Raw genomic sequence first — 26430 nt, 5'->3', positions numbered from 1 at the left:
TCTTAGCAATAAGATGTAGCTCTCTACACATTTAGCTAGTGCTCAGCTGCTCAGGTGGTGTTGTTAGTTGGCACTTCTCTATTTTTAAATCCCTATCAGTTTCATTCATTATAGATCATCTCGAGCTGCTGTCTTCCTCCCCCAACTCCTTAATACCACAAACTTGCTAATCACAAAACCTGTCTCTTACCCTGTCACTGTACAGTGTTCCTCTCAATGGGATCATCTACATGTGTTATTATTGCACAGCAATAAACTCTGGCACAATCCACACCAGAGTTTATTGCTCCCAGGCACACCATTTGCACATGCGCCTGAGACCGCAGCACTTCAAGCTGGGGTAAAGCAGCCCTGGCTGGCAGGAGGCCTGATCTGCCAGCCCTGGGCCACTCCAGCCTGGTTCAGTGTGCAATGGAAGGACTGGCTGGGGCTGGACAGGAGAGTGATTGTGTGGGGTTAGTTGGAAGACAGCTCCTGCATTGAAGCACCCTTGTGCCCCAGCCAGCCCCGTCAGTATCTACACATGCATTACTGTGGAGTAAATAACTCTGCTGTAGGATACTACTTGTGTTTATAAGTACTCTCTTCTGATGGAGTTTAATTAGTTTACTCCAGGCTAATAGCACTGTACATCCAGAAGATGATGTTTTACTGCAAAGGTAATTAGGCAGCTACAATAAATGTCTCAAGTAGACACGCTTAATGTGTCTGTCTTATTGTTATAATGATTGCCAATAGCTATTACAATAGATAAAATTGTGCATCTGTTTCTTTATGACCCTCTCTTTTCAAACAGCCAACTTTCTGAAAAATTCACCAAAGAGACTGAAATTTCCTACACTTTATCTGTGCTCAAATGTGAGCATTTTAAGAAAATCTGAATTAAATCAACTCAGCCATTTTTTAATTATGAAAGAATGAAAAATACATGTGTTCCATGGCAAATGAATAAGTCCTCTTATTTTTTAAAGATGGTGGAATCGGACTAGAAATAACCCAAGATGTCTAGACCTCATCTATAATTAATTGCATTTACTATGGGCAGTTTGAGAAAAAATTGCCTTTTAGTGGGTGCATCTACAAAAGACATTTACTGCAGAGCTGACTATTTAGCGGCACAGTAAATGTCTTGCTTCTACACATGCAGTGCTATTAAGCAGGAATAAACTAATTAATTAACTCCACAGCAGGACAGTACTTGTAAATGTCCTGCTGTGGAGTTTTTTATTCTGCAGCAACGCACATGTAGACACTGAAAGGGCTGGCTGGGGCATGAGGGTGCTTCAGTGCGGGGGGCTGTCTGCCCTACACTGGAGCACCCTCATGCCCCAGCCAGTCCCTCCGCAGCATGTTGAGCCAGGTTAGAGCAGCCCCAGGTTGGCAGGCTGATTCCCCACCCCCTGGACTCTCTGCCAGCTGGGGCTGCTCCGACCCAGCTCAATGTGCTGTGCTCCTGGGCACACATGTAAATGTAAATGTGGCACCCAGGAAGCAATAAACTCTGGTACAAACTGCACTGAAGTTTATTGTTTCAACTTTATTGCATGTGTAGATGTGCCCAGTCATTCATGTACAATAGAAAATGGCAAACATTTGCCTTCTAGCAGTAACTTTAGAAGTGGATGAATTTGACATAAGTGCACAGCTCTATAACCAGGCAATTAAATCCCTTAGCAATTGTGTTATATAAAGGACTTCTCAAAGTAATTGCCCTCATGTACTATAAGTCTGGGAGTGTTCTTGAACTGTCTCCCATCCCCTACAACTAAACCTAACAAATACTTTATACTTACAGAGCACTTTAAAAACATGATCTAAGGAAGACTCCCACTCTTGTGGAGTTCACGTAAGAGTGCTATATCTCGCTCTGGAAACCCACTTCAGAAATTTCACCCAAGACCTTTCCATTGCTCCTTAAAGAGCCTTATACCTTCATGGCCCCTCCCACTGATATGCTTCTGAGACTTAGGAGCCTCTACACATGCAGGTAAAGAACCCTCTACATGTCTCGTGATATGGCAGGAGGCATGATTGTGTCCCATTGCACCTTATTGCTGGTGCAGGGGGAGCTTGGGATCAGGCTCCCCCACACTGGTAAATAGCAAGCTCCAATGGCTGGGAGCCCCCTCAATTGAGGGGAACCCCACACACTCCTGGGGCTGAAGGACCACAGCAGCCACAATCCCCCCAGGCCCCGGAGTTTTATGCTGGTCATGGTGCACCCCTGCGACCGGCTGCCCTGTCAACTGACAGGGCTCCCAGCCATAGGGAAGATCCTGCTACACATGCAAATTAAAGCTTGACAGCAACCAGCTATAAAGTTAGTACACATTTTCAAGGTCTAACTTCATAGCTGGTAGGAACTTTTTATGGTGTGATAGGTACTCTGCATATGTAACTGGTCTCAAGGTAGTAGGCAATGGATCATGGTGTACACAAGAGATCTAGTAAGATGTCTGATGAATCTGTTTATGGATTAAAAGTCCAATTGGAGATAAACACAGCTTCCTCCAAGTTTCACAGATCCATATGTTGTCTAATTTGGAGTTTATAGCATGCTGCTTTCTTCTTTCTTGCTTTGCTTCCAACCTCTGGATAAAAGCAACTTCATGTTGAGCTGCACCCAGTGCCAGATGTTCCCTCCAGATCAGACAGAATATGTTGAATGATTTCATAAAATTTTTGCACATATCACAATACCACCATAGAGGGCAACCCTGCTTTCTAGAGCCAGCTTGAATCTCGCTATACAAAATATTCTTGGGGATACAGTCTCCTCCCATTCTCCTGACTTGACCAATCTATTGCAACCTCCTTTTCTTTATAGTGGTTTCTAAGTATGTCCATGCTGTGCACTCCAGTACCTCTGTATTTGGTTTTCTGTCTTCCCACTTCATTTTCAGGATCTTATGCAGACATCTCATGTAGAAGTTGTTCAGTCTCTAGACGTGCCTAGTATATGCAGTCCATGTTCCTGAACCATAAAGCAGGGATGACAGCACACAAATCTTGTAGATTTGCATCTTCACCTTAGCTGATAGTTTGCTGTTATTTCATGTCTCAGGCTCTCCCTACATGTTACATATATTATGCAATTACCTGGCAATTAATTTAGACCAGCTACAGGTGCTGTTAACTATCACTCCATAAAAGGATCCATCCAGCTATAAAGTTAAAGCTGTAAAATATGTACTAACTTTATATCTGGTTTCTATCCAGCTTTAATTTGCACATGTAGCATAGGTATGCCCCTGAGACTGGGTACACCATCAGCTGAGGAGATTCCCAGCCATGACACTGTCCCACGGGCTGCCATGGATGGGAGTCCTGTCAGCTGATGAGATCCCCATCCATGGCAGTGCTCCTCAGGGCACTGCCAATGAGCATGCACCCCTGGGGTGCTGCGACAGATGAGAGCTTCATCAGCTGAGTTGTCTCCCATCTGTAGCACCCTATGGGGCACTGCCACTGATGAGAGATTTGTCAGCTGTGGAGCTTTCAGCAGCAGGAATAGGTGCAGGGGAAGCCTGGGATTGCAATTCTGGACTCTTCCTACAATATCAATAAGGTGTGATACTGGACCCCCCACAATCACACCTCCTGCCCTGCATTGTGTGGATTGTGAATTAGATTTTATCATGCCTTTACCTGAACATCCAAAGGAACCCTAAAAGCTGTTTCATTGAAGGCAACAGATAGCCTGATTTACAAGATGACTAGAGAGTTATGTTGCTGTTTTAAGAAATGACTAGGAGTATTAACCTACTTGGTCAGCTATGGCTCTGAGTGAATGGGGGTAGGCAGATGTTTTAAAAGTGGAAAATAATGTTATATCGGGTATAATGGATAGACAATGCCTGGAGCCATCTGACCTATATGACTCTGTAAAGAAATAATAGCTGGCTTATTACTTCCTCTGGGACCATTAGAGCAAAGAAGGTAAAGGAACTCTGTCTCCTAACACCTTTTACGCTTTTGCTGATCCTGACTTGAGTAGGACTCAAGCGCTCAGAATGAGGAGACACGGCTCAGAATATCCTAAGGGGTACAGGAAGTACTAGCCCTTTTACTGTCCGAAACATCTCAGGTAAGCTGCCCAGTTCCGTACTGCTGTTTCTGGCAATAGTGTCAGTGAAAGGCATATCCTGCCCCTATGCCCAGTACAGCTGGTTTGGCTTATAAATTGCCTTGGCATTGGCTGTAAAATAGAGAGACAAGAAATAGGTCTGTTTCTCCATGAACATGGAAAAAGAGCCCTAACTGATCAGAACTGCCTGGAGCATCCTTTCCCCCACTTCCTCAGTACCTTTTGGCTCTGAAGGCTCTGGCAGTGGGCAGGTACACAGGAGCAGTGACTGAAATGTGTGTAGTGGAGGGAAAATATTGCCACATTTTTGTGTCACAGACAAACATGTTGAGTGGGCAAAAAACACTCCTGATTTCACTGGCAAGCAAATGGGTTGACATCTTCCCCAACAGCAGCAGCAAATTGCTGCTCTTCTACAGAACTACAGTTCCCAGAATGGTCTGCACTCACTAACATGAACTCCATCCTGTCTCTTGCTGTAAGGAGATTAGGGCAGGGGAGGGGGTGAGCCCTCACCCCACCAACATAGCATCCAGAGCTCAAGCCCCACTTACCCACCCATCCTTATACTGCTTAACAGAGGTATGGAAGCCTGTTCAGAAACCAAAGCAAAAACAGTTCTCCATGTAAAAACTCTGAAGGAATAAACCCCAAAGGGTAATTACATTGTCTCTGAACTATTATAAAAAGTCTTGCTCCAAAATGAGACTTGCAGTCTTCCATGTGAGCAGGTCTGAAGACAACAGGCAGGGGGGCGGGTGAGAACGCCGGTGCTCCTGCTGCAAGTCCTGGCCGGGGAGTGGGAGTGCCAGATGAAGTGCCACCACAGCCACTTCTGATAAGTGTGATTGGCCTCAGGGGGGACACCCCCCCCAGTTGACAAGATTTGCCATGGGGGACCCCTCCCCCTCCACTTGGTGACATTGGCTGCAGGGGACTTCCCTAGTCACTGACTGGTCGCTGGGGGGGCATGTTCCCCCCCTAAGGTGGCACCGGTTGCCCATGCTAACAACACATAAAGATCAACATGAAGCTAAGTCTTTGCAGGATTTGTTAAGTCCTTGTAGAACAGAGCCCTGTTCTACCTACAGTTGGAGGTGCCTCCTGTGGAGACTGTGTAATGAGAATGAAAATGCAAAATCTTCAAGGCAATGAATATGCATAATTTTAGAAGCTTCTGATTCTAAAGTAAACAGCACTTTATGGGCCTGAAATGGGATTTAGGCAGAAATAATTTGCCTCAGAGAGCAATTCACAGAAACCCTACCTGCCCTGCTTAGGGAACTTGAGTGTTTAACTCAGATTTGTGAGTTCTGTTCTTGAAGCCATGCAGTAAACTTTTGACCAAGGGGAAGCTGTGTGCATCCATGGCCAACTCAGTGAATTTTAACCCAAGAATCATTTTCAAAAGGTTGTTAAATAATATTATCTGTAATTAGTTCACCTGTGTAGCTGGCACTGCACACTACATTATTTTTTAAAGAATTATTTGGCATTTTAGGTCTTGGTTAATAATTCTCCCTAGAACAGGAGTAACTCTATTTTACAGTAAGCTTCCTTGCTTTAAGGTTCAAGTGAACACAATTCTAGCTACTCCACTGATGGCAATCCTCCAGTGACTATCCCAGACTGAACTGCTTCAGACCTGATTTGATCTGTTTTAACCTGTGTGTGTTCTACACAGAGTCACTTTGATGCCTCTATATCTAAATGCTGTAAAGCAGCTGAGAGTACTCCTTTTCAATACCAAGTGAATATCAATACCAGGTTATATACCCATTACAGCAGCCATGCCTGACACTGTGCTTCTGGGATGTCCCCCTCCAGGGTCCTTCATGGCAGTGTTCTTTTCAATAAGCTATATATTCAGTCCTCTCTGAAGAAAAAAAATGACTGAATGGCTGACATTTATTAGACACTATCAGAGCAAATGAAGAAAAGGCACTCCCAAAGCTGTTCCTGGTGCCCTGTTAGAGCAAAGGAGCTCTGGCAGAAGTACCTCACAGCAAGAGACAAAAACAGGACCTCTGGTAATGCCTCCACTACCTTCCTATTATTATGAAGAACTGTACTATGACATGAGAATGGTTTTCTAAAGCATCCCAAATAACATCCAAGGGATCATGGAAAACACTCAAGAATCCATGGAAAGCACCCAAAGACCCATATTTAGAATGAAATGCCTCACCTAGAGGAGATTAATCAGCATAGCCAAAGGCTATATGAAAGATTTATACAAGAATATTCAGCTAATAGTTACACTGAAACTACTGTTTTCCTGACCATGCATTTCTTCATTGCTTCTGCCGTGCATTGCTGTTCAAATGCTGGTGCTCCATTCTGAACTGATGACCTCCAGGATGGACAGTCATGAGCAATTTGTTCCCATGGCCCTGGGTCAATGCCAAAACTCTTTAAGGACACCTTTAGGGTGTCCTTGTACCACTTCTTTGGTGTATTGCAAAAGTGTACTCCATTTGACAGTTCACTGTAGAATATTTTCTTTGGCAGGCGAGTGTCGAGCATTCTTAAAAGGTGGCCAGATCATCTCAGCTGTGCCAGTTTCAGTAAAGTATGAATACTGGGGAAGAGCTGATCTTTCAAGCACCTCGGTGTCTGGGATCTCATCCTGCCACTTAATTTTTAGTATCTTTCTCAGGCAGCACACGTGGAAGTGGTTTAGTTCCTTGGCATGACTCCGGTAGACAGTTCAGGTTTTGCAGACGTAAAGGAGGGTCTGGAGAATTATGATTTTATAGACCTTCAGTTTCATTGACATTCTGCAGTCCCAGACCAACTTATGTAGTCTACTGAAGGCCACACTGGCTTTCGCTAGTCTTGCGTTTACTTCATCGTTGATGTGGACAGCACAGGAAAGCGTGCTGCCTAGATAGACAAACTTCTTGACCATGGACAGTTGTTGGCTTTTAACATAGACATGTGGTTCTCGAGATGTTGTGTCAGGCACAGGTTGGAACAACACTTCAGTCTTCTTCGTGTTGATAGTGAGTCTAAAGTTGTTGCAGGCTGATAAGAGTAGGTCCATGGACCACTGCAAGTCAGCCTGTGAGCCCATGACAACATGCAGTTGTCAGCGAAGAGGAAGTTGTGAAGTGTGGCTCTCTGGACTTCAGAGCTCACTTGGAGCCTCCGCAGATTGAAGATGTCTCCATCAAAATGGTACCTGATCCTCATACCAAGGTCATCACCTGGGAAGGCACCCAACAGCATGGCAGAGAATACCATGCTAAAGAGGGTAGGTGAAAGCACACAGCCCTACTTGACCCCATTTGTGACCAAAAAGGGGTCAGAGCATTCAACATTCACAAGGACACATGCCATCATGGAACAGTCAAACCATGTTGATGAATTTTCCAGGGCATCCATACTTCTTCATGATTTCCTAGAGGCCTTTGCAATTTACCATGTTGAAGGCTTTGGCTAGATCAATGAACATGAAGAGAACAGCATTCTGTTCCTGGCACCTTTCTTGAAGCTGCTGGGCCGCAAACACCATGTCGGTAGTTCCACATTCTTTTCTGAAGCTACATCGACTCTCAGGCAGTAGATCGTTTAGATGGTCAGTCAGCTGGTTAAGGAGGACTCTCACAAGTATCTTGCCAGCAGTTGAGAGGAGGCAGATGTCCCTGTGTTTGTCACAAAGTTGGCAATTTACCTTTCTCTTGTATAGGTGGACAATAGAGACATCTTTGAATTCTTGCAGGACTACCTCCTGCACCCACATACTTGAAGATCTCAGTCAGTTTCTCTGTGAGGCCAAGACTGCCTGATTTGTACACCTCCACTGAAATCGTGTCAGCTACAGGAGCCTTGCCACTAAACATTTGCTGTATGGCCTTTTGGACTTGTGTGATTATAGGTGGAGCTTCAAGCAAGGTGTTGACAATGATTTAAGGCAGCTTGCATATGGTGTCCATATTGACAAAGGATTGAGGATGTCACTGAATTGTTCAGCCCATTTCTGGAGGATCTGGGCCTTGTCAGTTAGCAGCATGGTCCTATCAGCAGACAACAGGGGGAGGATCCAAGGGCCTGAAGACTGTAGACAGCCTTTAGGGCTTCAAAGAACTTTTTGGCATCATTTTGGTCAGCATAGTGCTGGATCTCATCTGCTTTGTTCTTCAGCCAGGTGTCCTGCATTCCTCACAGTTTGCATTGAATGCTAAGGGGAAAGAAAAGGCAACATTTTGAAAACACCACCTTCAAGACTTTATGAGCAGCCCTCAGCTAGCCTGTGCCTTGGTTTCACTTATCCCAGCTTTGCAACATGTTTTTAACTGTTTTTATTTTTATTCAATAAGAAAGGTTACATCTGTTTTTCATTAATTCATTTTGCTTCTGGCTGAAAAGGATGTAAGTACAGCTTAACCAATAACTGATATACTATCCCTCCACATTAACAATTCCTAATAATATCAGACACATACATATTTCTTTAAGTTCTTCTTAACCCACTAGATGTCTAGTGCGTAGCTGCTGCCAAAGTCCTGACTTATACAATCAGAATCAGGGAGGTATGGTGGTGGTAGATAAACTGCTCTCCTATACTCTCAATTATGAGCTATTATATAGCTCATATGGCCCCAGTGGGGAATTGTGCTTCACCCTGAAAAACCACACACCATTCTCATTCATTACAGTGAGCAGCACTTACACCCCATAGACAGGGGTGTAAGTGCTCAATTACCTAACCCAGGGTGGGGGGTGACTGTTCTTTCCAATGGAAGATTTTAGATTTTTGCTAAGATGCATCCATCTGCTTTTTAGCCCTAACCCCATAAAGGTATGCACAAAACTTCTGTATAGATAGACACAAATGCAGAATGCTGTGAAGAGCAATAGTTGGAAGCTCAAGAGATCCTCACACTCAAGGCACCCTCTGAAAATGCCAGGTTACCACTTTCACTCATTTTTTGATTATAGAAAAATAATACAATAATTCTTCTGTTGCAAAGAACTCAGAGGCCCCTGGCAGACATGATCATGTAATTGGGAAGAGAGGAATTTTATGCCCAATCCCAAAAATCATGTATCCTGCCATGCCAGAAGTATATGAAACTATGCATGATTTTTGGGATAAGGAATAAAATTTCTCTGATGTCAGTCATGAAACTGCTGCAATCGGACCTAGACAGGTTACAGGGGTGGGCAGATGAGAACAGGATGGGCTTCAACACAGACAAGTGCAAAGTGATGCACCTGGGGAGGAACAACTGGCACCATACCTACAGGTTGGGGAACTCCCTTCTTGTCAGTACAGAGGCAGAAAAGGATCTTGGAGTCATCATTGACTCCAAGATGAACATGGGCCAGCACTGTGGGGGTGCAGTTAGGAAGGCCAACCGCACCTTGTCGTACATCCACAGATGCATCTCAAGCAGGTCCAAGGAGGTGATCCTCCCCCTCTATGCGGCACTGGTCAGGCCGCAGCTTGAGTACTGTGTCCAGTTCTGGGCGCCGCACTTCAAGAGGGATGTGGACAACATGGAGAGGGTCCAGAGGAGGGCCACTCGTATGATCAGGGGGCAGCAGGGCAGGCCTTTTAAGGAGAGGCTACAGGACCTGAACCTGTTCAGCCTCCACAAGAGAAGGCTGAAGGGGGATCTGGTGGCCTGTTACAAACTAGTCAGAGGGGATCAGCAGGCACTGGGGAAGTCTCTGTTCCCCCCAGCACTACCAGGAGTGACCAGGAATAATGGTCACAATCTAGCAGAGGGTAGATTTAGGCTAGATATCAGGAGGCGCTACTTCACGGTCAGGGCGGCTAGGATCTGGAACCAACTTCCAAGAGAAGTGGTGCTGGCTCCTACCCTGGGGGGTCTTTAAGAGGAGGCTAGATGTACACCTTGCTGGGGTCATTTGACCCCAGCACTCTTTCCTGCCATGGCAGGGGGTCGGATTCGATGATCTGCTCAGGTCTCTTCCGACCCTAGAAACTATGAAACTATGAACTATGAAACTATCAAGACTTGGTCCCTACTGCAGGCTTCCTGCCCCACAGTAACTTGAAAGAGAAGCTGTACAGCCACTGGGGGGGGACTACTAGTTCCTCTATGATGGGCTGCATGCCTACTTTTATAGGTCCATAGGCCGTGTGAGCCCAACAACAGAAGAGCTGCATGCCTGCTTTTTTTTAAGGCCCCAGGGCAGCATGAGTCCACAGAGAGGCTCTCTAATATCAAGCTCACACTGCCCCAGTATCCAGCTGCATGCCCCAGTATGCCAGGAGCCCAGCATCAGGGAGATGTTCCCTGATCTTGGGCTCACAGTGCCATAGGGCTTTAAAAAGGCTCAGTGCAGATCAGCTACACTGCTACCCTTTGAACATTCCAGCTTCCCACAGACGGGCGTGTTTGGATTATGTGCATGCATCTGGGCTGCATGTGTGGCTCCTGAATGCCTACATGGCACGTTCAAAATTAAGTGCGATACAAACCAGCCACAAAGATGTTCTACATTTATGTACATTCTATATAGAAAGTCTTTGTGGCTGATTTGGCATGCTATCACATCTTAAATGTTGTCATAAATGGCATGCTGACATTTATCATGCATTTATCATGTAATGTCTGCCAGGGGCCACAACAGGTCACAAGGTTTATGATACTACAACAGTATTTACATTTATAACACCACTTGAAATCTCTGGGTTTATCTTGTAACTTATGTGTGCATGTTTGCACAGTAATGATGCTAATATTGAGCGGCACTTGGCTGCACCCTTAAAAGGAACCAATGGCATTCCAGGGTGCCACAACACCCTGGTTGAGAATCAGTGGCAGCAATCCCTCACGGTCGAGGATGATCACTCCTGCAGGTCAAGTAAAGAGATGTAAATGAGTCTGTTGATGGCTAAGAAGGCCAAGCCTAGAGCCGCAGACTCTCTGGCAAACACCACAGGTGATGGTTAAAAGGAGGGTTGGACCATGAATTTCTCAGTCTTGTTTCCTTTCCTTCTGTTTCTGTCATTTTTCTGGCTCCAGGGTGAGATGCTTTTCCTCAAAGTAAGATATACCTTCTCTTACAAGGCATTGCCATATAGCCCTATCCCAGCCTAGTTTTTCCCTAGTTTGTGGTGTTAATGCCACACTTCTTAATGTTTACATTGAGGGTGTCCTTTAAGCATTTCCTCTGGTCCCTGTGTGTCCTTCGTCCTTGGTTGAGTTGGGAGTATAGCAATTGTTTTGGTAAAAGTAAACCAGATATGCACACACAATGCACTGTCCACCTCAGCTGCTGTTGAATAATCAATACTTCCATACCGGTGGTGTTAGCAACAGTGAGGACACTAGCATTTGTCTGATGATCCTCCCACTTTAGGCCACGGATCTTCTGGAGGTAGCACTGGTGATGGCGTTCCAGGCTTTTCAGGTGGTCCCTGTAAGTCACCCAAGCTTCACAACCATAGAGAAAAGTTGGAATTACTGCAGCCTTGTATAGTAGGAGCTTTGTTCAGGTTAAGAATTACTAGGTTAGATATACACTTGTCTAGGATGGCTTAGACAGGGGTGAGCCTACCTTGAGCAAGGGGATTTGACTAGAACAATATGAAGATCCTCCTCCCCCATAAACATTAGTGGTTAGAACATGTAGATTTGAGTTCCCCACTTCAGCCTCGTGGGGTTTGAACCTACACCTCTCATGTCACAGCAGAGTGCCCTAACTACCAAGCTATAGAATAAGCATGACTGTGAGGATTTTCTATCCCATCTCTTTTGAAGCTAGCCCACTGGGTAACCAAAAGAAAAAGATTCATGGGGGCAGAAGGAGAGTAGGCAAGGAGCTTAACACTGTGCACACTGTGGACATAACAGAGGACACTGCTCTGGGAGGAGTGAAGGGGTCCTTCCCAGCTCCTAAGGCTGTTTATGCATTTTACCTAATGCATCATATATATGTTGTCTATCTAGTGTTACACCTTTTTAAATCATTATCTGACCCAATGGATTTGCATCAATGCGAGTGAAAACAGACTCTTGTCTGCAGTGCATAATAGCTCATCAGTATAATTACTGGTGCCCAGTCCCCCTTCCTGTGTGAGGTGGATGTGTCCTGGGAGATTTCACAGAACTGTGATTTCAGGAGAGATCTGAAAATAGAAAAAAATCAGCCAGGAAACAGGATGGGCTAATGACAGAGGACAGGTGAATGCTGAGTACAGAACATGTGTGCGCTTTCTTTTTTGGAAAGGAAAGTCAAGCCATTCAGGTTTGCCAATGCCAATGCACCCAGCTTTCTTTTCTTCTCTCCTGTTAGGAATTAAGGGTAGTGACTTCCAAGCAGACTTTCCTGCATAGTGTACTGTAATGATATGGACACTACCAGGAAAAACTCCTTCACAGTCAGGGTGTCTAGACTGTGGAATAAACGAGGTACTGCAGTCACCTACCCTGAGGGGTTTCAAGAGGAGACTGGACAGTCACCTCGCTGGGGTCACTTGACCGCAGTTATCTTCCTACCTAAAGCTGCAGGGGGGGCTGAACCCAATGATCTGCAAGGTCCCTTCCAGCCCCTAACAATCTATGAATTAGAAAACTTTGCAATACTGCTGTCTGAGCATCTATTTGAGCCCCACTGGTGGCCCTACTAAAGCATCCAATCTATACAGATGTTGGGCAAGCCAAGCCCAACTAAGGCACGGCCTCTTCTGGACATATGCTGGACTCAGTGTGGGAGTGCACCAAATTTAAAGCACCCTTTGGCATGTGGGGGTTAATGTCTGCAAGTCGCTTGTATGAGGAAGCCTGCTTTTTGCTTCCAGTGCTTTCTATTCGGGTTTTCCAATCACACCATAAAAGAAAATGCACAAACAACTTGGGAAACAAGAGCCAGGGTAGCATCCTCCACTGGTAGCCAGATTCCCATTTGATTGTTCTCCTTCAGTCTCCATGATGCTTTCCTTCTGAGCTGCCCAGTGGCCTAGCTTCAGCAGGAATATGCTGTCAATCCTATCTACCAATGATTAGGACACTGTCTTGTGAGGTGGAAGGTCAGAGTTCATCTTTCCTGAAGAATCAACCAGTGGACCTAGAACCTGAATCTCTTGAGTCTCCTCTTGTCTGGAGGGGTGTTTTAACCAATATACTACTGAGCCAAGAGGTGGGCACCACCATACTGGTCTCAATTCATTGTGAAACAGTTCAAATCATGGCTTTTAGTCATCCACAATTGCAGGGGTTTATGCAACATTTCTGTGTCTATAACAAAACTAAATCACAAACGGAATTAGAGGCCTTAAGGTCAGTATTGAACTAGTTCTAAGTACATGCATGAGTGACAAACTTAGATGCATATGGTGAAATGCAATCATGTAAGACACTTAGGTGTGCAAGCATGATTTAAGTCATTATGTGAGGCAAAGACTGCACTGTGCCAGGGGCAGTATCAAAGTCACCCTATCCCAGAGAGGTAAGATGTCTTCCAGTGTGGCCTGGTACAATCTATAACTCCCCTTTAGGGGAATTCAGCATGGTCCTTTCTATGCAGTGTAGATAAGCATGTTCCACTCTACACACTCCCACACCATTCCCAGGGAGTAGCAGCTCTTATGCTCTGCTGAGCATCAGGGATGAAATGCTGGTCCAACTTATGTGGCCCACACAAGAAGTGTGGGAAACACTTTTCTCCATCCCCCTTCTCTTGCTTTCCCCTCCACTGTACAACTAGTCAGAGGAGACTGTAATCTACCTTTAATTTATTTATTTGTTGTTTGAGTCCTCCCTCATTCTTCCCTAGTTGACATTCTCCATTAATGTTGAGTAAATTTTGCCAGCCTGAGAAACTTAACAAGAAAGCACAGATTGCACGCTAGGTTGAGTTTCCAGAATTGGCCCAGTTAGAATAAAAATCCTTTAATACTTTAATCTTTTAATCTTCAAAATAACATAGGAATGTTTCTTGGATCCCTCCCCAGCTGCTATCCACAAGTGAAATGTGTCCATTTACATCATCTCCTTCTTTACCAGCAACCACTTCTTTCAGCTTCACTTCACCATTCCTTAAGCTGAAACCCATAGGCAAAAATTCTCTTCTGCAGCAATCTTTGCCTTCAAGAAAAATTATATATCCCCAGTCATTATTTCTAGCTAAGATTTAAATGGAGCACTAAACTACTGCCAAAATATAGGCTTTGTATAAATGACTGCTCCTTTAAAATAAATATATTAAACCTTCATGCTGACCTCAGCTATGTCAACAGAAGTTTGAAATATTGCCACGTTTTGGTCACGTTAGCATCTCACCACCCTCCTTCCCTACAGTCCTTGTCATTCTACCTCCCTGTTCCTTTTTGCAATTTCTCTTCCTCCTTGTTCCTGCCTTTTTGCCCTGCTTTCATCAGCTACCTTTATCAAGGTCATGAAACACAGTTTGGAGATAAATCAGATTAATGATATTGAGTTTCTCAAAGACTATAGATCTATTACTAAATATTTACAGTCCATGTCTACTTAAATATAGTAATTTTGCTAGATTCATATCTGAACAATTAGATTCCTAAAAAAGATTTGCTAATTGATCCGTAAACATTTGCTAACAGATACTTAAAATAGACCCAAAGGATCTACCATTACATTTATAAAGTGATTATCACCGTAAGTTTCCATTTAACTTAAAAAGTATATAGTAAAAAATACAAATCATGTAAAGAAACATTTAAAACTATTTCACTATATGGCACAGGAAAAGAAGGAAAAAACAAAAATTACTTATTCTAAATATAATAGCTTATCTAAACGCATGTAATAAAAAGAGAAAAATGCTTATGTAATGATTTCCTTCACCCTTCCCACCAAAAAAGTACATTTGGGCAGGTTATAACAAGTTTGTATGCACATACTAAATGGCATGGGCACTGCGTCAACTAGGGTGCAGCAGCACCCTGGAGTACCTTGAGTTACTTTCAAGGGTACACAGGGTGCTACACAATGTTAGCACTGTTAACATGCATATTTGTGTCACACTCTGGACAAACTGTATGCAAATATGATTCACAAGATAACCCAGAGATTTCAAATAGGAATCCATAGTGTCAAAAAGATTCTAACCTGTTGTGGTCTTTATGAGTTCTTTGCAAGAGAAAAATTGTTCTTTTTCTGTAGTCAAAAAACAAGTAAAAAGAGCTGGCATTTTCCAAGGGGGCCCTCAAATCTAAAAAGGTTGAGAACCACTGATACAAAGATAAGCTGCAAATAAAGTGTATTCACTTAGTATAAGATGCTACATGAGCAGGCTTAGAAGCAGGGCCAGATTAACCCTTTAGTGCAGGCTTGTCCATCACATGGCCCGCAAGCCGCCATGAGGCCCTCCAAGCTGTTTTCTGAGGCCCAAGGTGCTGCAACAGGAAACGAAAGTAAACACTGTACTTTTGTTTCAGGGAGGTGATGTGATACCACTTCCTGTGAGGTCTTTGAATATGGCTCACTGGGTGATAAAAAGTTCGTGATCTGGCCCCACATTCAAAAAGGTTGGACATCCTTGCTTTAGTGGGTCCTAGGCAAACAAACTCACTGACCCTATGCTGGTCGAGACCCCCCCCCCACCCCACCCTGGTGCTGCCCCCTGCAGGGAGCAGGGCTCTGAGACACTGCTAGAAAGCAGCCACCATGGCAGTGAGGCCAGTAGAGGGGAGGGGAAGGGAAGGGAGAGGAGGCAGACGGGGCCATTCATGCTGCCGCCATTGAGGGAAGGACTGCCCACCCCCCCAGCTCAGGGCCCTAAGCATGTGCCTAGTTTGCCTATGCGTTAATGCAGCCCTGCTTAGATGCTCACATCAAAGTCTTTGAACTGTTTTTGATATAGCAGAGAGCCACTGGACAAGCAAGGCCTTGGCTAGGGATTTCAACTTCTTGACTGAAAGTGGTAAGAAAACAGGTTACAGCATTACAGTGAACAAGTAAAAGGCAAAACTAATGCAGCCAGATCCCCAGCTGAAGAGAATTAGGTCATCACTGCACCTAAGTCAGGAGTGTCCAGCACATGGCCTGTAGGCCAGATCTGGCCTGCGGAAGCATTCTGGCTGGCCCACCAGCAGTCTGGTGGGCTACTGGAAGTTGAAGGGCATGGCCTGTTGTAGAAGTCAGGGTCCCTGGACCCTGATGGACATGGCCATTGGCAGCAGGGCACCAGACCCACACTGCTAACCAATGCATTGCCATCCAAATGCAGACTTGCACCACTGCCTGGCTCTAGATCAACCACAGTTACTGCTGGCTCATAGATCCAACCTGGGAGTAGTTTTCAGGGTCCAGATCCAGCCTGGGGCCCAGAATGAGTTTGATACCCCCTGATCTAAGTCAACATACCCCTTCTGCCCCACATTTTCTAAGCAATCTACAAACTATTCTGCAGATCCTAACTAGTTGCAGTTCATCTCTTGATCATTTCATATCATAGAATCATAGAGTCACAGAAAATTAGGGTTGGAAAGGACCTCAAGAAGTCATCTAGTCCAACCCCCTTCTCAAAGCAGGACGATCCCCAACTAGATCATCCCACTAAGATGTGACATCGTAGTAAGCAAAACTGTTATGGTATTCATTATCAAAAAGTTGTAGGTTTTCCACAGTCTCAGTCATGTCCCCATACCACTGCATCATAATAAAAGTACTTCACCTTTCCGTAGAGTGCTCAGATGCTCTTAATGTGCTTTATTAATATTCTTAACCAGCCTCATAGCAAGTCTTTGAAACAGGAAAGAATTATTATCCTTACTTTGGAAATAAGGAAAACAAGACAAGAAGTGGTTAACTGATTTGTCCCACAGTGGCAGGGGTTGGAACAGAACCCCAAACTCCTGCATTTCAGCTGTGTATTTTAGCTTCCTTCCTCATCTACAGAGATATGCCAAGTGAGCAGAAGATGAGCCCTAGGTGCTGTCAAAGAAAGGTGGGAAGGGCCAGAGTGAGGGAGGGTGCCTCATCATCATCCCACCTCCTGCTCCCCCTGCACGTTCCAGCTCCAGCAGCAAGCAGTAGCATCACAGGAGCATGTCTGTGAGTGAAAGGCACTGTGGGCTGTGTAGATATCTTCAGCTGCAGCAGCTAGACTTTGCCACTGCTGAGGCAGATGATACCCATTTTTTGATGCCATAAACAGGATTTTTTTTTCGGCCCATTCAATATGAGCATCTGTAGCAAAAATGTGAAGTGACATCTCCCCTCGACAGCAGTGAACTTCAGCTACTACTATTGTGCACTGCCTGCTTCCAGAGCCTGCAGAGCTAGAGCCCTGCAGAGGAAGTACAGGAGAAGGAGACAAGGGGATTGCCCCAGGCGCAGTCCTGCCCTGTTGCAACTCTTTTATCGCAATTTGTCCAGTGTGATACAAATATGTAAACCAGACACTTTCAATTCTGGGAAATCAATCATTTACGTTCCTGGTTTGTAGCAGTCACCAAGACACCGAATGTGTAGCAGCTGTCAAAACATGATAAAGTGTTTTGAAAATTATGTCTAAATTTTGTGGTAGACTATAACTGCCCTGTAATTCAACAGACTCTTAGTAACATACTATAAACTTTCAAGCATCATTTTTTTCCAGACCACAGAGCAACAAGATGGCAGAATTTCATGTAAACTTATCTGCCAATTTTTCCTCTACGTAGCTGTTGGGTGAAATACTGGTGTTTTGGCAAAAGATTTGAGGACTTATTACCAAAGGACAACTGGTTTTATCGAGCCTGAGATACATGCCCTTGATTTCCCCCATTGAAAGCAGAATACAACGTACTTTATATAAGCTGAGAAACTTTAATTTTTCATTTTGAGCATGCTAAAAAATTATATTGGGATTTAGGCAAATGTATAGTTATACAAGCAACTCACTGAAAAAAGCTGACTGGGGAAAGAAAGGAAGCTGCAGGGAAGAAGGAAGTTCAGTTTGGTGAACGAAGACCAAAAAGATGATGTGCGATGCTGAGGTTTGTGGTAGAATTAGTCAGTACCATCCATATGGAATAAAGACCACCTTTTTTCAAATTGTTAGTTATTATGTGCATTGCTGCATGCCTTTCCAAGGCCAAATATAAAATTCTTAAGTTCAGTCCCCCATGCATGGGAATATCCTTCATTTCTGAAGCGCTACTTCTGTAGCCTCCAGAAGGACATGGAGAAACTAGTGTTCTCAATAGTCCTTGAGATCCAGGAAATTGGGAATTACTCATACATGCATTCAGCTGTGGACTGAATATGTTACTTGGAAAATTAGGAAAATCCTTGAATGTACTTCAAAATTTCTATATCTGCAAAGGATTTCCACAGCACACGTTAGAGCAGCATTTCTCAACCCATGGGTTGCAACCCAAAAGTGGGTCACAAGAATGTATGAAAGGGTTGCAAACAAACTTTAAAAATGCATCAACAAACTTTAAAAATGGATTCTCCTTTAAAGGAGAAAAACGTGGGAAACAGTCGGTTTTCCCTTGCAGGCTGTTGGAGTTCCAGCCTGCAAGGGGTTGTTTGGGCCCCCCATGCTTCACACACATACCTCCCCCCCACCCCACACACTAGCAGCAGGTTGGGAATGAGGGGCACTGGGGTAGGGCTGGCCATCTGTGTTTACCAGCAGGTGCTGGTATAAAAAAGGTTGAGAACCACTGCATTAGAGTATGAATCATCAGTATTGTTTGTCCTCAGTGTTGTTTAATAGCCCTACAATTTTTTGGTGGGGGCAAACAGAGGCAGAAAAATATTTTCTATTGTGGAGGATCTGTGGAGGATCTTTTGACACTAAAACCAATCATAGATCATAGACCATATAACTGTAAACTGCAGATCTCTAGCCCACATAGTTTTGAAAGGCTGTAGACTGAGCTCTAAGGAATTTGTAACAAACATATCAAAATTCTCGAACTCCCAGCTTCATAACAGCAAATTTTATTTGATTCACACCATCAGTTCTATATAAAGAATAGGTTATATAATGGGATGAGATAGTATCTTCAAATGGAGACGGACAGACCAATTAAGACTTCTATATTTCAAAAATTTAACTTTTGAAGCTTTTGGTTTAAAGACAAAATCATCCTACTACCAGGCCAAGAGAAGAGCTTAACTAGACTGTAAACATGTTCCATGTTGCTCTTCCTTCTCCTTATTCAAACAAACAGACAGAATCTTTTGAGAAGCCTCATATTAGCATTTAAAACAAACCACTAACTAGGTCAAATTTGAGCTGCATTTCAACTAGTTTGTCTTGTGTGAACAGAAACTCTACACCTCAGCCGAGCCATTTCTATATTAAAGTGTAACTTTCTTCTCTGCTGCTTGCAGGAGCCAAGATTTCCATGTGTTACATAAAATGTATATTTTAAATGGAAAACATAATTGACCCCATTTGGTATCAGAAATGTATCACCAAGTTTGTAAACATCTATGTTCCCAAGCCCTCCTTTTTTGGGTAGGTGAGATCAAATTCTTATCAGATCTAATGCACTCAAGACATGAGCACTCAAGTCATTTTTTGCTCTCTCAAATCACCAAACTGTCTTTTCTTACTTGCACCACAGCTAACCTTGGTCATCTCTCATCTTGAGTTCTCTATCCTTTTCCTCTTCATCTTCCAATCTACTTAAAACACATTATCACATTTGCATTTTTTTCTGAAATGGCTCACTGGCTTCCTGCTTACAGCAGTGAATTCAATTTCTTCAGTTTAACCCACAATAGTACCCCGTAATGCTTTCCACTTCATCTTAGTTTTTTCCTTCTCTCCCTCCCAATACTCCTCCAAATCTTTACTCCCTCTTTATGCTGGCCCCTATACTTGGAACATTCTCCCTCATGAAATACAGTTTGAAGGTAGAGCAAATTAATGATGCTATGATCTATTACTGCTAGAAATATTTATACTCCATTTCTACTTAAATTTGGTAATTTTGCTGGATTCATATCTGAACAATTAGATTCCTAACTTCTCCCTCTTCCCATCTGGCAAATACCCCTTTCCCAACAAATGCTTCACTCTATAGTCATGGCCATCAAAAATGACAATGGCAGAAATTCAACATACCACTGAGTTTCCACCAGAGCTGGATAATTAAAAAAAAAAGAGAAATAGGGAATCTAACACTATTGAAGACATTTCTTTCACACATATCTAGACATGTCATCATATACCAAACAGCTGTACTGTAATTATTGTGACTTTATTCACCTGTTCTGAATATGATGCTATTGTTGTATTTAACAATGTCAGTAATAGGGTGTGTACTAAAGAAAGAATAAGTGTACAAATGATGTGCTGATCAAACAAACCAACTGACATTCAGTTGTGCCAGGGAAAGTCTGTTGTTCAGAAGACTCGCTTAGAACATGTGGTGTTCTGGGCACTGGAAAACAATGATAATAGGTGAATGAGTCAATTGTTCACAAGTTTACACTGAAATCTTGAAAGCATATATTCAGGAGTATGAGTGCTTTACCACAGTGGTTCTCAACCAGGTGCCACAGCACCCTGGGGTGCCACAACATGTTTTCAAGGGTGCCACAGAACTGGCACCACCACCACTAGGACCAGCTGGAACTGCCCAATGTGCTTTTGTTTCGCAGAGGGGCATGCCAGACAGACTGGGAAGTAGCTGCAGCAGAAGCCCCTCTGCCACAGCCCTTCTCTGTCTACCTGACATGCCCCCTCCTGCAAACAGAGGCGAGGGGAAGAGGTGTGGGGAGACCGTGTGGGGTGCCTGGTCACAGCTGGATAAGCCTGGGGCATGAGCCCTGGGTGCTGACCGAAGGGAGGGGACTGGAAAGGAGGCTGAGGTGACGAGGTAACAAAGTGACAGAAGGGGGTCCGTGTTCAGTGCCAGCTCATTTAGAAGCTGTTAGCCTGGCCAGCAGAGTCAGCATTCCCCTGGCAGCCTGGCTCCCCGCCCCAACCTGGTGTGTGGCAACAGCTACTTCGTTAACCTTGTCACAGCCACAGCCAAATTAAGGCTTTTACAGCCAAGATCTACATGCAGATCCTCTTCACCTGTGAGATGATTAACAGAGGACAGGGTGAGTGAGGCTGGAGCAGGATTACACCCCTTGTCCCCATTGCAAGCCTGAAGTCCCTGCGTGAGCCCACGCTGTGGCAGGTAAGACTGCCTGGACCCCCTCCCTGTGCACTCAGTGGATTTTAGACTGGCTGTCCTAATTGTTTCTGGCCTTACCAAGTTATGGCTATCAGGACAAGTAAACTAAGCCTTATTCTTTAAAAACAACAAAACTCCCAAAACTATTATAACTTCAGGGATTTAGGAAATTTTCATTCATTACAATGTTTTCTAGAATGTGAGTACTACTAATATTTTTATTGTTGTAAAATATACACAACTTTGAGGATCTCAAAGGCAAGCCATACGAGGAAAGGCTGAGGGACCTGGGACTCTTCAGCCTGAGGAAAAGGAGGCTGACAGGGGCCCTGGTAGCAGTTTACCGCTACACTAAGGGAGTACATCAAGGGCTCAGTTAACAACTGTTCACCAGGGCACCCGAGGGGAAAACCAGGAGTAATGGCCACAAACTCCTGGAAGACTGATTCAGGCTCAACATTAGGAAAAACTTCTTTACAGTCAGGGTGTCCAGACTGTGGAATAAGCGTCCTCCAGAGATGGTGCAATCGCCTACCCTGGAAATCTTCAAGAGGAGACTGGATGGTCACCTTGCTGGGGTCTCTTGACCCCCAGTTATCTTTCCTGCTTGGTGCAGGAGGCTGGACCCAATGATCTTCCAAGGTCCCTTCTGGCCTTATAATCTATGAATCTCAAAGTGGAAGTGGAAAAAATCAGTAGATAAAAGAAAAAAAAGAACAGAAAACCACAGAATACTAATTAACACTAGAAAGTCAGGAACTAGAAGAGTAAACCAAGCTTTTGTTAACTCATTTTATGGTAATTTTGTAGTTTAAAGTATTTTATATTTAAGCCTTGATCAAAAGCCCATTAGATCTTTTTCTAAGACTCCACTAAACTACCAGTATTTAAACTCGATCCAAAGCAGTTCTGAGTCCGTCCCAAAACATATAGTGGGACCTGATTTCCCACTATTGTTAGAGGAATGTGCCCTCCTTTCAGTAGCATCATAGAAAAGTAGGGTTGGAAAGGATCTCAGGAAGTCATCTAAGACCAATGACCAGCTCAAGGTAGGATCATCCCTATCTAGGCCAGCCTATAGAAGTGTTTGTCTAACCCAGTGATGCTCAGCTAGGGTGCCACAGTACCCTGGGTTGCCTTAATATGCTTTCAAGGGGTGCCATGCAATATTAGCACTGTTAGGTATGCAAACGATTCACAAGATAAACCCAGAGGCTGCATCCTGCTGAGCATGGCCGTGCAGTATGTGGTGCCACAGGCACGTCTGCAGTGCCACATACTGCACGTTCAGTTGTTCTCCGTGCTGCAAGGGAGCAGCACAGAGTGGGTTTTTGGGTCCTTAGTGTCAAAAGCAATCAAATCTGTTGCTGTCTTTCTGAGTTCTTTGCAAGAGAAGAAATGCTTTATTACTTTTCTATAGTCAAAAAACGAGTGAAAACTAAGAGCTGCCCTTTTCCAAATGGGGGGGAGGGAGGGGGGGCTCAAGTCTACCAAGTCTTCAAGTCTTAAAACTCCCCAAGCAACCCACATCCCCAATTACCAGGCATAAAAGCATCAAGGACACCTTAATTTGCCACAGTGGACAAGGGAACTGCCAATGTAAAGCGAGTGGACAATGTGCTGCAATGTCCTGCCACTGCAGGTGGGGTATCTCAGCACCTTCCTACAACTGCCACCAACATTTCTTATAGCAATTTAAGCCCTTGCACAATTTTGAATCACTGAGGACACACTGGTGGGCTTTAACAGAAGCATTTTTATCTATTGCTGGCTGGAACAGTCTGATATTCCAATTGGTAGTAGTACAGCAGCTCTGCAGAGAACTTCATTGGATCTTTCCAACAGCATCATGTCATATTAAGAACATTATGGAATTATTCCTTTTGTTTAGCTATTTTCTCTCTTTGGTGTTCTCATTTTCATTATTGATCAGATCAGACTTTGTTTACGATATTATTTCTGATTAAAAATATATCCGTAAATGATTGTGCAAAGCATTAAAATACATGCTTAATTTTAAACACAGGAGCAGTTTACAGACTTCAGTAAAACTGTTCCCTTTTCTTAAAGTTATGTGCTTGCTTAAGCAGTTAACTGAACTGTGGTCTAAACAATTTCAGAAACTGGACACAAGCTGTTTTCAGAAGATAAGAGAGTATAGAAACATTCCAAAACCAACAAAAAAGCATAGATTGCAGATAATATTTTGGAGGTTATTTATGACCTTGGGTCTCATATTGCAGTCTGTGTATACACCCACGTGGCAATTTGGTACCTTTGGGGATGCAGGATCAGAATGCTTTATTACATGTATTGCTAAGGTCTTCTGTATTTACATGAATACAAGAAGACCCTGAATGTAAGACAACCACCCCCAATAATTAGATTCTACATGCAGAAAATGTATAAATGTATTACAATTTTCCATGTATGTAAACTAATTATTGGAGGATCATCTTACATTTGTCTCCCCCTTCCCCCCCCCCCACAGAAGTTGGGGGGGAAGGTGATGGGGACAGGAATGGGGCAGACAGTTGGGAACAGACAGTGCTGGAGGCAGTGGAGAGGCATGTAGTAGAGCAGGGGGCGGTCATGGGACAGGCAGTCCCCATGGGGCTGGCAGTGGGAGACAGGCAACTTGCCCCCTGCTCCCTGTCCTCTTCCAATTACCCTCCATTGTGCCTTCCCTCCCCTTCCCCTGCAGATTCAGATTGCCCCAATTTCCCCTTCCCCTGTTCCCCATTCCCCACCCTCTTCAAGCCACTTTTGCCACCTGCAGCCTCAGGTCCCCTCCCTGAAGTCTTTCCCCCACTTCTTGCCCCTCAACCCCCAACCTGCAGCCTGGGGCACAGAGCATGGCTCTAGCCCTGCCCTGTAGCAGCAGCAGCATGGAGCCAGCACTGCTGCTATGGGGCTGGGCTGGAACAGCAGTGCCAGCTCTGCACCGCCGCTGTGGGGCCAGGCGGGAGCCTGGTGGGGTGGAGCCTGTCAGCGTGGAGCAAAGGTAAGAAGAGTGCAGCAGAGGAAGAGATGGAAGGAAAAGTGGGGGGACTGGGGGCTGCAGGGGAGGAGTAGCAGGACATACAGAGGCCTGTCCCTCTTGCCCCACTCCACTGTCTTGTGCTCGATTGTAAGGCAAGGAGTTTTTCCCCCTCTTATAAAACAGGGAGAAGGGAAACTCACCTTCTAATAAAGTAAACACAGTATCAACTGAATTTTATTTTACTTGTTAAATTGATGGCTGTTAATTTAAACTAAACAGATTTGTTTTGTAGTGTTAATTGGTACATTCATGTAATTCAGTTTATATGGTTATTGCTGAGTCAAAATGAATTGACATGACGTTATAACCTGGATCTTGTTATGTCTAATGTCCCAAACAGGATGGCAGCAGCTTTTGCTTGGAGTCAAAGAGGAAAAAATAAGCTGGGACTTGGGGGTGTGGTAGCCCTGCCATATATGTCACACAATCCCTTTCTGATCACTCTATCCAAATAAAACGGAGTAAGGAGGAAGGGCGCATCAATCAGAGTCACCTTCAGTGACCTTAGCTTCATCTTCCAGATGTTACTGAAATATGTCTGAGGCACCCAGTCAAACATGTAGCCAGGAATCAGAAACAGAAGTTTCTGGCCAGCAGATTGCCTCACCATTGATAAAGGCACCAAAATGCACTGCCTCTTGCTGCTTCCCCTATACCTACTATTAATGAGTTTCATGATGGTGAAGCCATGCCTTCCCAAAACCAGTCTTGGCAGTGGCCTGCCCCACCAAGTGGCAAACGTAACTCCACTGTAATTAAATGTTTGAGTTTTGGTAGTTCTTTCAGTTTTGAATTGGGTTTTTTATTGGACTCACCCCTTGGTTTTGGTGAGTCGGGATAGCTATATGATATTGACTTGGTATTAACCCACTAAAAGAACTCAGTTAATACAGAAGAACGACCACAATGTGGTCAACTTTTCTGTAACAATTTGCACACATCCTGCGGCATCCAAACCACAATGATACTGGGATGGACCCTCATAGGTTTATCTACAAAAAGAGCGGTTCCTATTGTATAGTAGCACTGACACTAGGTTTAGAAAGCCTGTAATCCAATTTAAGACACCCTAAAACAGGGGTGCTCAACCCCTAGCCTGTGAGACAGATTCAGCCTTTGAAGCCATGTAATTGGGCCCACAAGGCTCCCAACGAGTCCTGAAATATGGCAGAGGGAGAGTGGGGGCAATTAACACTGCCACTGCTCCCCTGCTGCCAAATTTCAAAGCTCCACACAACTGGACTGGCCCCGGCCAGGCTGTTCCCATGCAGCTCCACCAGGCCCCAGCCAGGCTATTCTTATATGGCTGCATTGGTCCCCCAGTGGGCCAACACCATGTGCCAGATCCAATCTATGGATGGAGCTGGCAGCATTCATCCAGCTGGCAGGCCCTAAGGTATTTTTAGTTTGACTGTTCTGATGCAAATTTTAAATAGCCAGTAGACATGTGCAGATATCTTATCTTATTGCAAGCCAAACCTCATGCAGGCATTAGGCTATTTCTCTGGATCTGAAGCATTTCAGAACTGAAGGGGAGTTCCACAGTTTTGTAACCTCTCATATTGCAGTATAAGATATTTTATTGTATCCCATCTAAAATATACATACATATATATACACACACACACGATGATGATGACGATGATAGATAGATAGATAGATAGATAGATAGATAGATAGATAGCTAGAAGGGGTGTGCAAAGTAGGCCGTATTCGATTCAGATTTGGCCCAATTTGCAGGACAGTGATTTGATTCATTGATTTGGATCACTGTCCCAATTCAATTTGGCTGAAACCAAATCTGAAGATTCAATTCTGATTCAGAGAATCAGTGATTCAGCCACAGACAGAGCTTTAAATGTTTTTTCTACATACCTCAAGGTACCAGGGGCGGCTCGTGAACACTGAGATGGTGGGGTGGATGGAGCATCCCACAGAAGCATGGGGGAGCCCCCCCACATGCTTGGCGGCAGACCCAGAAGTACTTCCGGTCCATTTCTGGGTCCGCTGCCAAGTGTGCAGGGGACCCACACCCCCCCCAGCTCAGCAGTCAGCCATGGAGGACCCCAGATGCCCCCCCAGACCCATAAGGCACCAGTTGCCAAGCCGGGTCACCCCTAATTGGGTGTCCGATTTAAGGCACCCCAAGGCACTCTACCCAGATCACTGATGAGTTGTGCCCACCCTCCCACCCCAGCTCATGTGGGA

Source organism: Gavialis gangeticus, unplaced genomic scaffold (genome assembly GCF_001723915.1).
Source record: "Gavialis gangeticus isolate Ggan-Ray unplaced genomic scaffold, GavGan_comp1, whole genome shotgun sequence".
In the NCBI taxonomy this organism is placed as follows: Eukaryota; Metazoa; Chordata; order Crocodylia; family Gavialidae; genus Gavialis; species Gavialis gangeticus.
Note: the sequence above shows the minus strand (reverse complement) of the source record.